General features: G+C 41.6%; 1 non-coding gene across 1 annotated transcript; it reads right to left on the reverse strand.

The window, feature by feature from the left end:
* Positions 1 to 9398: 9398 nt before the first annotated feature.
* LOC112799367 (small nucleolar RNA R71) lies at positions 9399 to 9506 on the reverse strand. Its single transcript, XR_003200945.1, has one exon. It is a non-coding gene; the product is annotated as a small nucleolar RNA R71 (small nucleolar RNA).
* Positions 9507 to 15661: the final 6155 nt, after the last annotated feature.

Raw genomic sequence — 15661 nt, forward strand, 5'->3', positions numbered from 1 at the left:
TTAAAGCCTAACTTCTTCAACCAAGCCCACAAAGAATGGTTGGAGAACAATCTTTTAAAGTTTACTCCTTCCCATAATGGTACCCCATGGACCATCATTTTTATTACTACCTGCAACACAGCCTGGAGATGCAGGAATGAGCTTGTTTTCAATAATCAGAACAGTCAACAAGCCCAAATTCAACATATGATTACAGCTTTAGCAGCAAACTACAATTATATTCTCAGCATCACTGAATAGAGTAGCAAAATTCTCAAACTTACTAGGACCTTGGAGATCAGGTGGGAACCACCTGTAGAGGGATAGGCCAAGTTAAATGTTAATGGCTCTGTCTTTCAATCGGGTAGCAGAGGAGCTAGTGGCGGCATCATCTGTGACACCAGAGAAAAGTTTCTCGCCGAATTTAGCATGAACATTGGAAAGTGTACAATCACAGTAGCAGAACTTTGGAGGTTCTTTGTGGGTATGAAATTAGCAGTGAAAATGAGCATCCCTTACCTTGTAGTGGAGTCTGATTCTAGTTGCGTTGTTAATCTTCTCCAAAGTTTAATGGTGGAGAAGCATGTAAGAGCTTTGTTAGTGCATTCCATAAAAGAGCTTATGACTAGACCACACAGGGTGATGATTCGGCATGTTTTCAGAGAGGCAAACCAATGTGTTGATGTTTTGGCTAAGCATGGACAAGATATGGAGAAGGAGATTAGGTAATTTAAAGAAATTCTAGCCATGGTGGTACCGTTTGCTTGTGCGGATGAGAGGGATGAAGTTTTTCAAGAAAATTGTCGTTTAGTTTCTTTAGTTTTAGGCCATAGGCCTAGTTAGAATAAAAAAAGGATTGTCACAACTTCACTTGAAATGTTTGGACGTATTGGCAAACGATTGGTGTCATTAATCTAAGTTAAACACTTAAATCTATACATGTGTATATTTTTTTAGATTTACATAGAAGATATTTCAAAAAAAATATATACAGCATATTAAATAAGTTGAAAGAAAGGAAAAAAAAGAAATAAAAGTGGTGAGAGAAGAGAGAGTATATATTGAAAGGTAGGACACATTAAGAGAAAGTGAGTAAAAAAGTTAATGTCTGATAAGTCGTGTACCGGACGGTTCGAGATGATCCTTGTGTGAGTAGGTGGGGTGTGGCCTGGAATGGGTCGCGATGGCGAGACGAGGAACCGACGTTCCGAGCTTTCGACAAAGAGAGGGGAGGTGTCACCTGCAATGACACTCCGACGCTCAAGTCAGTTGAGTGTGCAGGCGAAAAAGGGGGGTAAGGTAGAGTGTGACGTACCTTGGGAGAAGGGCAGGTCCTTCCCCATTTATACCGTGTCAGAGGTGGGCCCTTTGAGGATAGGCCCACTTTCCTCGAAGCTTCTCCACCGCTGTAAGAGTGAGCTGTCGAGGACGCGTTTCCGGGTCGCATAGCGAGTGGTACGCGCCCGACCGTTCGGGTCGGGTCATCAAGGGGTCGGGTCAACCAGTGGGTGGCTTGGGCCAGGCCGTAACAGTGCCCCCAATGCGCCCGCAATTAACCACATGGGTTATTGGTGGCGTGTTATCTTTTCGGTCGTTGTCGTCAGGTCGGTCGCTCGTGGGGGGGACGCGCGCCTTGCGTGTGTGTCTGTTCATTGTTGGGACGATCATTTGTCGCCTCGTTCCTCGCGCAGAGCTTTAAATGCTCATAATGGGTTGGAAAACCATGTGTGCAAAGACCATTTTGCCCTCAGGCCTTTCGCGCTCCCACTACAGCAGTTTTAAACGGTTTTGCATGGATTTTCCCTTCTCATTCTTGTTCTTTCCACACATTCCTTCTGCATTTCCTATCATCAGAGACTTATCCTAGAATCCTTGTGCGTTCCTTTCTCTTCCAAGTTCTTGCAATCAATCCAGGTAATCTTCGATCCTTTTTCTTTTATTTCATGTCTTTTTGCATGTTTGTTGTGCATGCTTATTGTAAGGTTTCTGCAAAATGGATATCTTTTCGATGTCGAATAGGTCGCTAGGGGGGTTTCCATTCTAGAATGGGTTTTGTTTGATTTTGACTTCAGGCATGCTTAGTTTGAGTTGTAGGGTGGATGAAGTGTAGTTTCTGGGTTTTTTCGGGTTTCCGACCTCATAGACTAATCGAGTGGTGCCCCTACTGTAGGTATACCTCGTGTTGTCGCTCGGGCTTCCACCTCCGACGCGGGTTACGACCCGTATGCTTGGGTGGTCTCCGACCTCAGAGACTTCCCGAACCAAATGGGTGAGGAGGAACTCACCGAGTTCCGTCAGGCCGAGTACCTATGTGGGGGTACCGACGAGGAGGCCAATTATGATGTATACGTTCCTGCTCCTCATGAGCGGTTGTACGAGCTTAACTTCCATGCTCCCTGGGTGGCCGACTGGATTTGGTTCTATAAAGCCATGTTTACCTAGGTGGGATTTCGCATTCCTTTTTCCGCCTTTCAAATGGGGCTCTTAAGCCGGATTTCTGTGGCGCCGTCGCAGCTGCATCCGAACAGCTGGGTGTCGATTCATTGTTTTGAGATGGTGTGCGAGTATCTGGAGCTGCCGGTGTCTATTGATGTCTTCCTCTTTTTCTTTAACCTTACGAACTCTTCCAAAGAGGGGAAGTCGAAAAAAGGGTTTATGTCCTTCCGATCTGCCCAAGGGCGGAGAATATTTGGTTTGTTCGAGGATTCCTACCATGGGTTCAAAGATAAATACTTTAAGGTTCAGCCAGTTAAGGGTCGTCACCCCTTTTGGTTGTCTTTGGAGGGAGAGCGCCTCATCCTGACGTATTGGAGTTTCGGGACGGGGTCCAATACTTTTATCAAGGTCACCTACAAGGGGATGTCGGCTGTGGATCGGAAGATAGCCGACGTGTTATGGGCTATTTTCACCAAAAATCATGTGAATCCCCACCTCCTCATGGGTACTCGGGAGGTCGCCCGGGATTATATTCGTGAGTCGCTTATGTCGTGTCTGTTTTTTGCATGGTTACTTGTTTTGTCTTAGTATGCTAGTTACTAATTTGTTCATCTCTTGTTTACAGTGAGGATGTCTGCTGAAGTGACCGGCCTTGAAAACTTGTACAAGACTTTCCTGGAGGAAGAGGATGCTGAGGAGGCCGGAGGGCAATCAGTGGCGCCTTCCGAGAACGAGGGGACACAAGTGGCACCCATGCCTCCCGATGTGGTCATGCCGGAAAATATTGTCAATCCAATGCATGGTTCTCCCGTTCTCCAGGAAGTGACAGGTACCGGGCACTCGTCTTCCGCTCTTCGGGAGGAGGATGAGGAGTTGAGGGTTATTCCTACTCCCAAAAGACAAAGGTCGCAGTCCAGCCCCGAGGGTATCCTTACTGTTATGGAAAGGAACTTTGATGTCGGGTCGTTCATAGATACCCAATTGCTTCCTGGCATGGAGGAACATTTCCATGGTACCGACCTTTCGGGGCAAGCACGATGGATGTATCGTGGGCTGTGCGCATACGCGTTAGTGCCGGTTTATGATTTTTTAATGAAAACGCACCCAACGAACTCTCAAGGGTTGTGGGGCCCAATCTCAACCAACTTTGGTGCCAAAAATGCTATTTAAAGCCAAGGAATGAAGAGCAAAGAAGAGATCAATTCATTTTTACACATTAGGATTAGTTAGAAGTAGTTTCTAGAGAGAGAAGCTCTCACTTCTCTCTAGAATTAGGATTAGGATTAGGTTTAGTTCTTAGATCTAGGTTGTAATTCATGCATTCTTCTACTTCTACTCTTCAATTCCTTGTTGTTGTAATCATCATTCTTCCATTCTTTTGTTGTAATTTCCTTTATGTTGTTCTTATACTTTGTTGTAGATCTACTTTTGTTCCTTCTATTCTCTTTCAATTCAATTAGAGGTAATTCATAATAATTGTATTCATTTGATTTGTTGTTGTTAATTCTTTGCAATTCGTTGTTGTTAAATTTTGTTCTTGTTGTTGAATTACTATGTTTTCCTTTTGTGCCTTCCAAGTGTTTGATGAAATGCTTGGAAGGATTTTAGAGTAGAATTTTATACTCTTGGCTTGGAAAGGTAACTAGGGAACTCTTGAGTTGCTAATGTCCAAGTAATTGATGATTGGGATCCATTTACTCTAGTTTTCACTAATTGAATTAGTGAAGAGTTAGGACTTATGGACTAGGATTGATATATCTCATTTAACTTTCCTTTACTACTAGTTAGAGGATGACTTAATGAGATTAATCCTTGCCAATTCTCATATTGTGGTTAGTAATTAGGATAGAGATTCTTGACCACCAACCCTTGCCAAGACCCTTTTAGCCATTAGTTTACTTTTTAGCATTTAACTTCCATGTTTCTTATCAAAATCCCAAAAATAACTCACAACCAATAACAAGACACTTTATTGTAATTCCTATGGAGAACGACCCGAGGTTCAATACTTCGGTTTATAAATTTAAGGGTTTGTACTTGTGACAAACAAATGTTTGTATGAAAGGATTATTGCTGGTTTAGAAACTATACTTTACAACGAGATTTTCTTAGTGAAATTCTAAACCGTCAAAAATTCGTTCATCAAAATGGCGCCATTGCCGGGGAATCGCAATGGTGTTATGTTATTGGTTATTGTATATATGTGAATAGTGTGAATATATTTGCTTTTGTTAGCTCTTGCTAGTTTAAGATTTAATTTTCTTGCTTCTTATTTGATTTTATTTTCATTTTTCTCTTGCTATCATGAATTCTCACCTTGGCTATGAGTTTGGTTATCAACATGTTGTAGGAAATGAGGACTATAATGAAGATGTGTATCAAGGATGGGACAACCAAAGGTGGGAGGAGCCATATGCATATGATCAATCTTCTTGGCAACAACCTCCACCAATGCACTATGAAGAAGAGCCATTCTATGATGCACACCAATCAAATGGCTATGGTGAATCTCCTTGTGACTTTCAAGAACCACCACCATATGCCTATGAGTCATACCCTCAACATAGCCCTCAACCATACTCACAAGCCTCTTTTTACCAAATACCTCCATATGACCTTGATCCATATCCACCATACCAACCACCTTTTGAACCATATGAGCCACACATAGAACCGCCACCATTCCAACCTCAATACTTCCAAGAACCACCCTCAATAAATGAAATTTTTCAACCACAAGATGAATTCTACCTTTCACCACAACCTTACATGGAATAATACTCATTACCATCGATCCAAGAGCCATATGATCCCTATCATGATATCCAAGTGGAACAAGAGTCAAGGGATCGTCTCAAGGAAGCATTGGACCAATTTCAAGCAACCATGGAGCATGTTGTGCAACAAGTGGAAAAAAGTAGAGAATGTTGAAACACCACACCCTAATTATGATGAACCACCTTCCTATTATGAACTCTTCCCCCAATATGATGAATCCTCCCATCCACCCCAACCTCTAATGGATGAAACCCTTGGTGTTCTCTGATGAGCGGATAATTTGTATGCTTTTTGGCATTGTTTTTAGTATGTTTTTAGTATGATCTAGTTAGTTTTTAGTATATTTTTATTAGTTTTTAGTTAAAATTCACTTTTCTGGACATTACTATGAGTTTGTGTATTTTTCTGTGATTTCAGGTATTTTCTGGCTGAAATTGAGGGACCTGAGCAAAAATCTGATTCAGAGACTAAAAAGGACTGCAGATGCTGTTGGATTCTGACCTCCCTGCACTCGAAGTGGATTTTCTGGAGCTACAGAAGCCCAATTGGCGCGCTCTCAACGGCGTTGGAAAGTAGACATCCTGGGCTTTCCAGCAATATATGATAGTCCATACTTTGCCCAAGATTTGATGGCCCAAACCGGCGTTCAAAGTCACCCTCAGGAATTCCAGCGTTAAACGCCGGAACTGGCACCAAAATGGGAGTTAAACGCCCAAACTGGCATAAAAGCTGGCGTTTAACTCCAAGAAGAGTCTCTACACGAAATTGCTTCATTGCTCAGTCCAAGCACACACCAAGTGGGCCCGAAAGTGGATTTTTATGTCATTTACTCATCTCTGTAAACCTTAGGCTACTAGTTCTCTATAAGTAGGACCTTTTACTATTGTATTCAGAGACTTTGGTAGCTATCTTCATTTTATGCTATCTTAGATCATTGGGAGGCTGGCCATTCGGCCATGCCTAGACCTTATACTTATGTATTTTCAACGGTGGAGTTTCTACACACCATAGATTAAGGTGTGGAGCTCTGCTGTACCTCGAGTGTTAATGCAATTACTATTGTTCTTCCATTCAATTCTGCTTGTTCTTGTTCTAAGATATCACTTGTTCTTCAACTTGATGAATGTGATGATCCGTGACACTCATCATCATTCTCACTTATGAACGTGTGACTGACAACCACCTCCGTTCTACCTTCGATTGAGTGAATATCTCTTGGATTCCTGATTGCACGATGCATGGTTGATCGCCTAACAACCGAGTGCTCGTCTGACAAACGAGCCAACCATTCCGTGAGATCAGCGTCTTCGTGGTATAGGCTAGAACTGATGGTGGCATTCAAGAGAATCCGGAAGGTCTAACCTTGTCTGTGGTGTTCTGAGTAGGATTCAATGATTGAATGACTGTGACGTGCTTCAAACTCCTAGCAGGCGGGGCGTTAGTGACAGACGCAAAAGAATTGATGGATTCTATTCCGGCCTGACCGAGAACCGACAGCTGAATTCCGCGTGCTGTGACAGAGCATATGCAATCGTTTTCACTGAGAGGATGGGAGGTAGCCATTGACAACGGTGAAACCCTACACAAGCTTGCCATGGAAAGGAGTAAGAAGGATTGGATGAAGACAGTAGGAAAGCAGAGAGACGGAAGGGAAGGCATCTTCATGCGCTTATCTGAAGTTCCTACCAATGAATTACATAAGTACCTCTATCTTTATCTTATTGTTTATTTTCGTTCATCATCATATCCATTTGAGTTTGCCTGACTAAGATTTACAAGATGACCATAGCTTGCTTCATACTAACAATCTCCGTGGGATCGACCCTTACTCGCGTAAGGTTTATTACTTGGACGACCCAGTGCACTTGCTGGTTAGTTGTGCGAAGTTGTGTAATGTCATGGTATTGAACACCAAGTTCTTGGGGTTCATGACCGGGGATTATGAGAGTTGTGAAAAGTATTGTTCACAATTTCGTGCACCAAGTTTTTGGCGCCGTTGCCGGGGATTGTTCAAGTTTTGAGCAAGCTTTTGGTAACATCAGTGCCAAGGATTGTTCAGTTTGGACAACTGACGGTTCATCTTGTTGCTTAGATTAGGTATTTATTTTTTTCGAAATTCTTGAAGATGAATTCTAGAGTTTCATGATGATTTGTTGAAGTCTGGCTGGCTGAGAAGCCATGTCTAATCTCATTGGACCGAGGTTTCAACTTATCATCACAAGAGCTTGTTGATCTTTATCAATCTTGCTTTTGGAGTAGTGATCTGCTAAGGCTTGGCTGGCCATTGGCCATGTCTAGTGTTTTGGACCGAAGCTTTCTTTGAAAGCTTGGCTGGCTGTGAAGCCATGTCTAATTCCTGGACCGGAGTCTTAGACTAGCATTGCACTGATTCCTAGAATTCTCATTAAGAATTTTGATACCTTTTTCCACTTAATTTTCGAAAAACACAAAAAAATCAGAAAAATCATAAAATCCAAAAATTTCTTGTTTGAGTCTAGTGTCTCATCTTAAGTTTGGTGTCAATTGCATGCATTCATTCATATGTATTAAGGATTCTCAAGTAATTCTTGATAATTTTCTTGCTCTGATCTTTAAATTCAATTGACTTGAGTGTTTTTGTGTGTCTCATATGCATTTTCATGTTGTTAGTGTCAGTAGTATACAAACTGCTAAGTTTGGTGTCTTGCATGCATTGTTATTTGATTCTTGTTGCATTTTGATTTTTCCTTATTATTAAAAATCCAAAAATATTTTTAATTTGTGTCTTCTCAAGTCAATGATACAGAGAATTGAAGATTCAGAACATACTGCAGAGGAATCACACAGAAAAAGCTGGGCGTTCAAAACGCCCAGTGAAGAAGGACAGACTGGCGTTTAAACGCCAGCCAGGGTACCTGGTTGGGCGTTTAACGCCCAAAAAGGTAGCATTTTGGGCGTTAAACGCCAGAATATGCACCATTCTGGGCGTTTAACGCCAGGATGGCACAAGGGGGAGGATTCTGTTTTCAAATCAATTTTTTTTCAAGTTTTCAAAGTTTTTCAAAATCAAATCTTTTTCAAATCAAATCTTTTCAATCAAATGTTTTCAAAATCAATTTCTTTCCTTTTTCAAATATACTTGCTAACAATTAATGATTTGATTGAACATTTCAAGTATGTTGCCTTTTCTGTTGAGAAAGGTTTAATGTTTTGAATCATATCTTTTCTTGTTAGGCAAGTCATTAATTTTTAAAATCAAATCTTTTTAAAAAAAAATGTTTTCAAGTCATATCTTTTCAATCATATTTTTTTTAAAACCAATCATATCTTCTTAACCACATCTTTTTCAAAATAATTTTCAATCAAATCTCTTTAATTTCTAATTTCAAAATCTTTTTCAAAAATCACTTTATTTCTTTCCCACTTTCATTTTCGAAAATTAAGTAATGTTTTTCAAAAATGTTTTCAAAATTTCTACTTAATTTTCGAAAATCACTTCCCTTCTTCTCACATCCTTCTATTTATGGACTAACACTATTCCTTAATGCAAAATTCGAACTCCATCTCCTTTGATAAGTTCGAATTTTCTACTACTGTCTTCTACTTTTCTTTTCCTCTAACACTTCAAGGAATCTCTATATTGTGACATAGAGGATTCCACATTTTCTTGTTCTCTTCTCTCTCATATGAGCAAGAGCAAAGACAAAGGCATTCTTGTTGAGGCTGATCCTGAACCTGAAAGGACCTTGAAGAGAAAGCTAAGAGAAGCCAAAGCACAACTCTCTCTAGAGGACCTGACCGAATTCTTCAAAGAAGAAGAACACATGGCAGCTGAAAACAACAATACCAACAATGCAAGGAAGGTGCTGGGTGACTTTACTGCACCCACTCCTGATTTCTATGGGAGAAGCATCTCTATCCCTGCCATTGGAGTAAACAACTTTGAGCTTAAGCCTCAATTAGTTTCTCTAATGCAACAGAATTGCAAGTTCCATGGACTTCCACTGGAAGATCCTCATCAGTTTTTAGCTGAGTTCTTGCAAATCTGTGACACAGTCAAGACTAATGGGGTTGACCCTGAGGTCTACAGACTTATGCTATTCCCTTTTGCTGTAAGGGACAGAGCTAGAACATGGTTGGATTCTCAACCTAAAGAAAGCCTGGACTCTTGGGAAAAGCTAGTCAATGCCTTCTTGGCAAAGTTCTTTCCACCTCAAAAATTGAGTAAGCTTAGAGTGGAAGTCCAAACCTTCAGACAGAAGGAAGGAGAATCCCTCTATGAAGCTTGGGAAAGATACAAACAATTAATCAGAAAGTGTCCTTCTGATATGCTTTCTGAATGGAGCATCATAGGTATTTTCTATGATGGTCTCTCTGAACTATCCAAGATGTCTTTGGATAGCTCAGCAGGAGGATCTCTTCATCTGAAGAAGATGCCTACTGAAGCTCAAGAACTGATTGAAATGGTTGCAAATAACCAATTCATGTACACTTCTGAAAGAAATCCTGTGAACAATGGGACTAGTCAGAAGAAAGGAGTTCTTGAGATTGACACTCTGAATGCCATATTGGCACAGAACAAAATATTGACTCAACAAGTCAATATGATTTCTCAAAGTCTGTCTGGAATGCAAAATGCACCAAGCAGTACTAAGGAGGCTTCATCTGAGGAAGAAGCTTATGATCCTGAGAACCCTTCAATGGAAGAGGTGAATTACATGGGAGAATCCTATGGAAACACCTATAATCCTTCATGGAGAAATCATCCAAATTTTTCATGGAAGGATCAACAGAGACCTCAACAAGGTTTCAACAATAATAATGGTGGAAGAAACAGGTTTAGCAATAGCAAGCCTTTTCCATCATCTTCTCAGCAACAGACAGAGAGTTCTAAGCAGAATACCTCTGACTTAGCAACCATGGTCTCTGATCTAATCAAAACCACTCAAAGTTTCATGACTGAAACAAGGTCTTCCATTAGAAATTTGGAAGGACAAGTGGGTCCGCTGAGCAAGAAAATTACTGAGCTCCCTCCTAGTACTCTTCCAAGCAATACAGAAGAAAATCCAAAAGGAGAGTGCAAGGCCATCAACATGGCCGAATTTTGGGAGGAAGAAGAGGCAGTGAACGCCACTGAGGAAGGCCTCACTGGGCGTCCACTGGCCTCCAATGAGTTCCCTAATGAGGAACCATGGGAATCTGAGGCTCAAACTGAGACCATAGAGATTCCATTGGACTTACTTCTGCCATTCATGAGCTCTGATGAGTATTCTTCCTCTGAAGAGGATGAGTATGTCACTGAAGAGCAAGTTGCTAAATACCTTGGAGCAATCATGAAGCTAAATGACAAGTTATTTGGAAATGAGACTTGGGAGGATGAACCCCTTTTGCTCACCAAAGAACTGGATGACTTGTCTAGGCAGAAACTGCCTCAAAAGAGACAGGATCCTGGGAAGTTTTCAATACCTTGTACCATAGGCACCATGACCTTCAAGAAGGCCTTGTGTGACTTAGGGTCAAGTGTAAACCTCATGCCTCTCTCTGTAATGGAGAAATTAGGAATCTCTGAGGTGCAAGCTGCAAAAATCTCACTAGAGATGGCAGACAACTCAAGAAAACAAGCCCATGGACTTGTAGAGGATGTTCTGGTTAAAGTTGAAAACCATTACATCCCTACTGATTTCATAGTCCTAGAGACTGGGAAGTGCATGGATGAATCCATCATCCTTGGCAGACCCTTCCTAGCCACTGCAAAGGCTGTGATTGATGTTGATAGAGGAGAGTTGATCATTCAAGTGAATGAAGAATCCTTGGTGTTTAAGGCCCAAGGATATCCCTCTGTCATCATGGAGAGGAAGCATGAAGAGCTTCTCTCAAAACAGAGCCAAACAGAGCCCCCACAGTCAAACTCTAAGTTTGGTGTTAGGAGGCCACAACCAAACTCTAAGTTTGGTGTTGAACCCCCACATTCAAACTCTAAGTTTGGTGTTGGGAGGTTCCAACATAGCTCTGAGCATTTCTGAGGCTCCATGGGAGTCCTCTGTCAAGCTACTGACATTAAAGAAGCGCTTGTTGGGAGGCAACCCAATGTTATATTTTATCTATTTTATTTTGTTATTTTCTCTTTTTTTTGTAGGTTGATGATCATGAGAAGTCACAAAATCAATGAAAAAAGCAAAAACAGAATGAAAAACAGGAAGAAAAATAGCACACCCTGGAGGACGCACCCACTAGCGTTTAAACGCCAGTGAGGTTAGCTGTTGGGCGTTTAACGCCCAGTCTGGCACCATTCTGGGCGTTTAACGCCAGAAAGAGGCACCAGACTGGCGTTAAACGCCAGAAATGGGCAAGAAGCTGGCGTTAAACGCCAGAAATGGGCACCAGCTCGGCGTTTAACGCCAGAAATGGCTCAAAATGTGATTTTGCTTGCCATTTGGTGCAGGGATGACTTTTCCTTGACACCTCAGGATCTGTGGACCCCACAGGATCCCCACCTACCCCACCACTCTCTCTCTTCTTCTTCCCCATTCACCAATCACCTCAACACCTCTTCCCCAAAAACCCTTCACCTATCAAATCCCATCTTTCTCTTCACCACTCACATCCATCCTTCATAAAACCCCACCTACCTCACCATTCAAATTCAAACCACTTTCCCACTCATTTCTTCTTCTACTCTCTTCTTTCTTCTTTTGCTCGAGGACGAGCAAACCTTTTAAGTTTGGTGTGGTAAAAGCATTGCTTTTTGTTTTTCCATAACCATTTATGGCATCCAAGGCCGGAGAAACCTCTAGAAAGAGGAAAGGGAAGGCAAAAGCTTCCACCTCCGAGTCATGGGAGATGGAAATATTCATCTCAAGGGTGCATGAAGACCACTTCTATGAAGTTGTGGCCTTGAAGAAGGTGATCCCCGAGGTCCCTTTTTCACTCAAAGAGGGTGAATATCCGGAGATCCGACATGAGATCCGAAGAAGAGGTTGGGAAGTTCTTACCAACCCCATTCAACAAGTCGGAATCTTGATGGTTCAAGAGTTCTATGCCAATGCATGGATCACCAAGAACCATGACCAAAGTGTGAACCCGGATCCAAAGAATTATCTTACTATGATTTGGGGGAAATACTTGGATTTTAGTCCGGAAAGTGTGAGGGTGGCGTTCAACTTGCCTATGATGCAAGGAGATGAACATCCTTACACTAGAAGGGTCAACTTTGATCAAAGGTTGGACCAAGTCCTCACAGTCATATGTGAAGAGGGCGCCCAATGGAAGAGAGATTCAAGAGGAAAGCCGGTTCAATTGAGAAGGCATGACCTCAAACCCGTGGCTAGAGGATGGTTGGAGTTCATCCAACGCTCAATCATTCCCACTAGCAACCGGTCCGAAGTTACCATAGACCGGGCTATCATGATCCATAGCATCATGGTTGGAGAAGGAATAGAGGTTCATGAGGTTATAGCCCAAGAACTCTATAAGGTGGCGGACAAGTCCTCTACCTTGGCAAGGTTAGCCTTTCCTCATCTCATTTGTCACCTCTGTTATTCAGTTGGAGTAGACATAGAGGGAGACATCCCCATTGATGAGGACAAGCCCATCACTAAAAAGAGGATGGAGCACACAAGAGACCCCACTCATCATGAGATCCCTGAGATTCCTCAAGGGATGCACTTTCCTCCACAAAACTATTGGGAGCAACTGAACACCTCCCTAGGAGAATTGAGTTCCAACATGGGACAACTAAGGGTGGAGCACCAAGAACACTCCATCATCCTCCATGAAATTAGAGAAGATCAAAGAATCATGAGGGAGGAGCAACAAAGACAAGGAAGAGACATTGAGGAGCTCAAGCACTCCATAGGATCTTCAAGAGGAAGAAAGAGCCGCCATCACTAAGGTGGACCCGTTCCTTGAATTCCTTGTTCTTTATTCTTCTGTTTTTCGAAAATTATGTGCTTATGTTTATCCATGTTTGTGTCTTGTGATCATTAGTGTCTTAGTGTCTATGCCTTAAAGTTATGAATATCCTATGAATCCATCACCTTTCTTGAATACAAACGTGCTTAATTAAAAAGGAAAGAATTGCATGAATTTTGAATTTTATAACAGTTTAATTATTTTGATGTGGTGGCAATATTTTTGTTTTCTGAATGTATGCTTAAACAGTGCATATGTATCTTGAATTTGTGGTTCATGAATGTTGGCTCTTGAAAGAATGATGAAAAAGGAGACATATTACTGAGGATCTGAAAAATCATAAAAATGATTCTTGAAGCAAGAAAAAGCAATGAAAAAAAAATCGAAAAAAAAGAAGAGAAAAAGAAAAGAAAACGAAAAAAAAGGGAGAAAAAGAGAAATAAAGTTGTGATCCAAGGCAAAAAGAGTGTGCTTAAGAACCCTGGATACCTCTAGTTGGGGACTCTAGCAAAGCTGAGTCACAATCTGAAAAGGTTCACCCAATTATGTGTCTGTGGCATGTATGTATCCGGTGGTAATACTGGAAGACAGAGTGCTTTGGGCCACAGCCAAGACTCAATAAGTAGCTATGTTCAAGAATCATCATACTCTACTAGGAGAATCAATAACACTATCTGGATTCTAAGTTCCTAAAGAAGCCAATCATTCTGAATTTCAAAGGATAGAGTGAGATGCCAAAACTATTCAGAGGCAAAAAGCTAAAAGCCCCGCTCATCTAATTAATACTGATCTTCACAGATGTTTTTGGAATTCATTGCATATTCTCTTCTTTTTATCTTATTTGATTTCAGTTGCTTGAGGACAAGCAACAATTTAAGTTTGGTGTTGTGATGAGCGGATAATTTGTATGCTTTTTGGCATTGTTTTTAGTATGTTTTTAGTATGATCTAGTTAGTTTTTAGTATATTTTTATTAGTTTTTAGTTAAAATTCACTTTTCTGGACTTTACTATGAGTTTGTGTGTTTTTCTGTGATTTCAGGTATTTTCTGGCTGAAATTGAGGGACCTGAGCAAAAATCTGATTCAGAGACTAAAAAGGACTGCAGATGCTGTTGGATTCTGACCTCCCTGCACTCGAAGTGGATTTTCTGGAGCTACAGAAGCCCAATTGGCGCGCTCTCAACGGCGTTGGAAAGTAGACATCCTGAGCTTTCCAGCAATATATGATAGTCCATACTTTGCCCAAGATTTGATGGCCCAAACCGGCGTTCAAAGTCACCCTCAGGAATTCCAGCGTTAAACGCCGGAACTGGCACCAAAATGGGAGTTAAACGCCCAAACTGGCATAAAAGCTGGCGTTTAACTCCAAGAAGAGTCTCTACACGAAATTGCTTCATTGCTCAGTCCAAGCACACACCAAGTGGGCCCGGAAGTGGATTTTTATGTCATTTACTCATCTCTGTAAACCTTAGGCTACTAGTTCTCTATAAGTAGGACCTTTTACTATTGTATTCAGAGACTTTGGTAGCTATCTTCATTTTATGCTATCTTAGATCATTGGGAGGCTGGCCATTCGGCCATGCCTAGACCTTATACTTATGTATTTTCAACGGTGGAGTTTCTACACACCATAGATTAAGGTGTGGAGCTCTGCTGTACCTCGAGTGTTAATGCAATTACTATTGTTCTTCCATTCAATTCCGCTTGTTCTTGTTCTAAGATATCACTTGTTCTTCAACTTGATGAATGTGATGATCCGTGACACTCATCATCATTCTCACTTATGAACGTGTGACTGACAACCACCTCCGTTCTACCTTCGATTGAGTGAATATCTCTTGGATTCCTGATTGCACGATGCATGGTTGATCGCCTGACAACCGAGTGCTCGTCTGACAAACGAGCCAACCATTCCGTGAGATCAGAGTCTTCGTGGTATAGGCTAGAACTGATGGTGGCATTCAAGAGAATCCGGAAGGTCTAACCTTGTCTGTGGTGTTCTGAGTAGGATTCAATGATTGAATGACTGTGACGTGCTTCAAACTCCTAGCAGGCGGGGCGTTAGTGACAGACGCAAAAGAATCGATGGATTCTATTCCGGCCTGACCGAGAACCGACAGCTGAATTCCGCGTGCTGTGACAGAGCATATGCAATCGTTTTCACTGAGAGGATGGGAGGTAGCCATTGACAACGGTGAAACCCTACACAAGCTTGCCATGGAAAGGAGTAAGAAGGATTGGATGAAGACAGTAGGAAAGCAGAGAGACGGAAGGGAAGGCATCTTCATGCGCTTATCTGAAGTTCCTACCAATTAATTACATAAGTACCTCTATCTTTATCTTATTGTTTATTTTCGTTCATCATCATATCCATTTGAGTTTGCCTGACTAAGATTTACAAGATGACCATAGCTTGCTTCATACTAACAATCTCCGTGGGATCGACCCTTACTCGCGTAAGGTTTATTACTTGGACGACCCAGTGCACTTGCTGGTTAGTTGTGCGAAGTTGTGTAATGCCATGGTATTGAACACCAAGTTCTTGGGGTTCATGACCGGGGATTATGAGAGTTGTGAA

Source organism: Arachis hypogaea, chromosome 4, assembly GCF_003086295.3.
Source record: "Arachis hypogaea cultivar Tifrunner chromosome 4, arahy.Tifrunner.gnm2.J5K5, whole genome shotgun sequence".
NCBI classification, from domain to species: domain Eukaryota; kingdom Viridiplantae; phylum Streptophyta; class Magnoliopsida; order Fabales; family Fabaceae; genus Arachis; species Arachis hypogaea.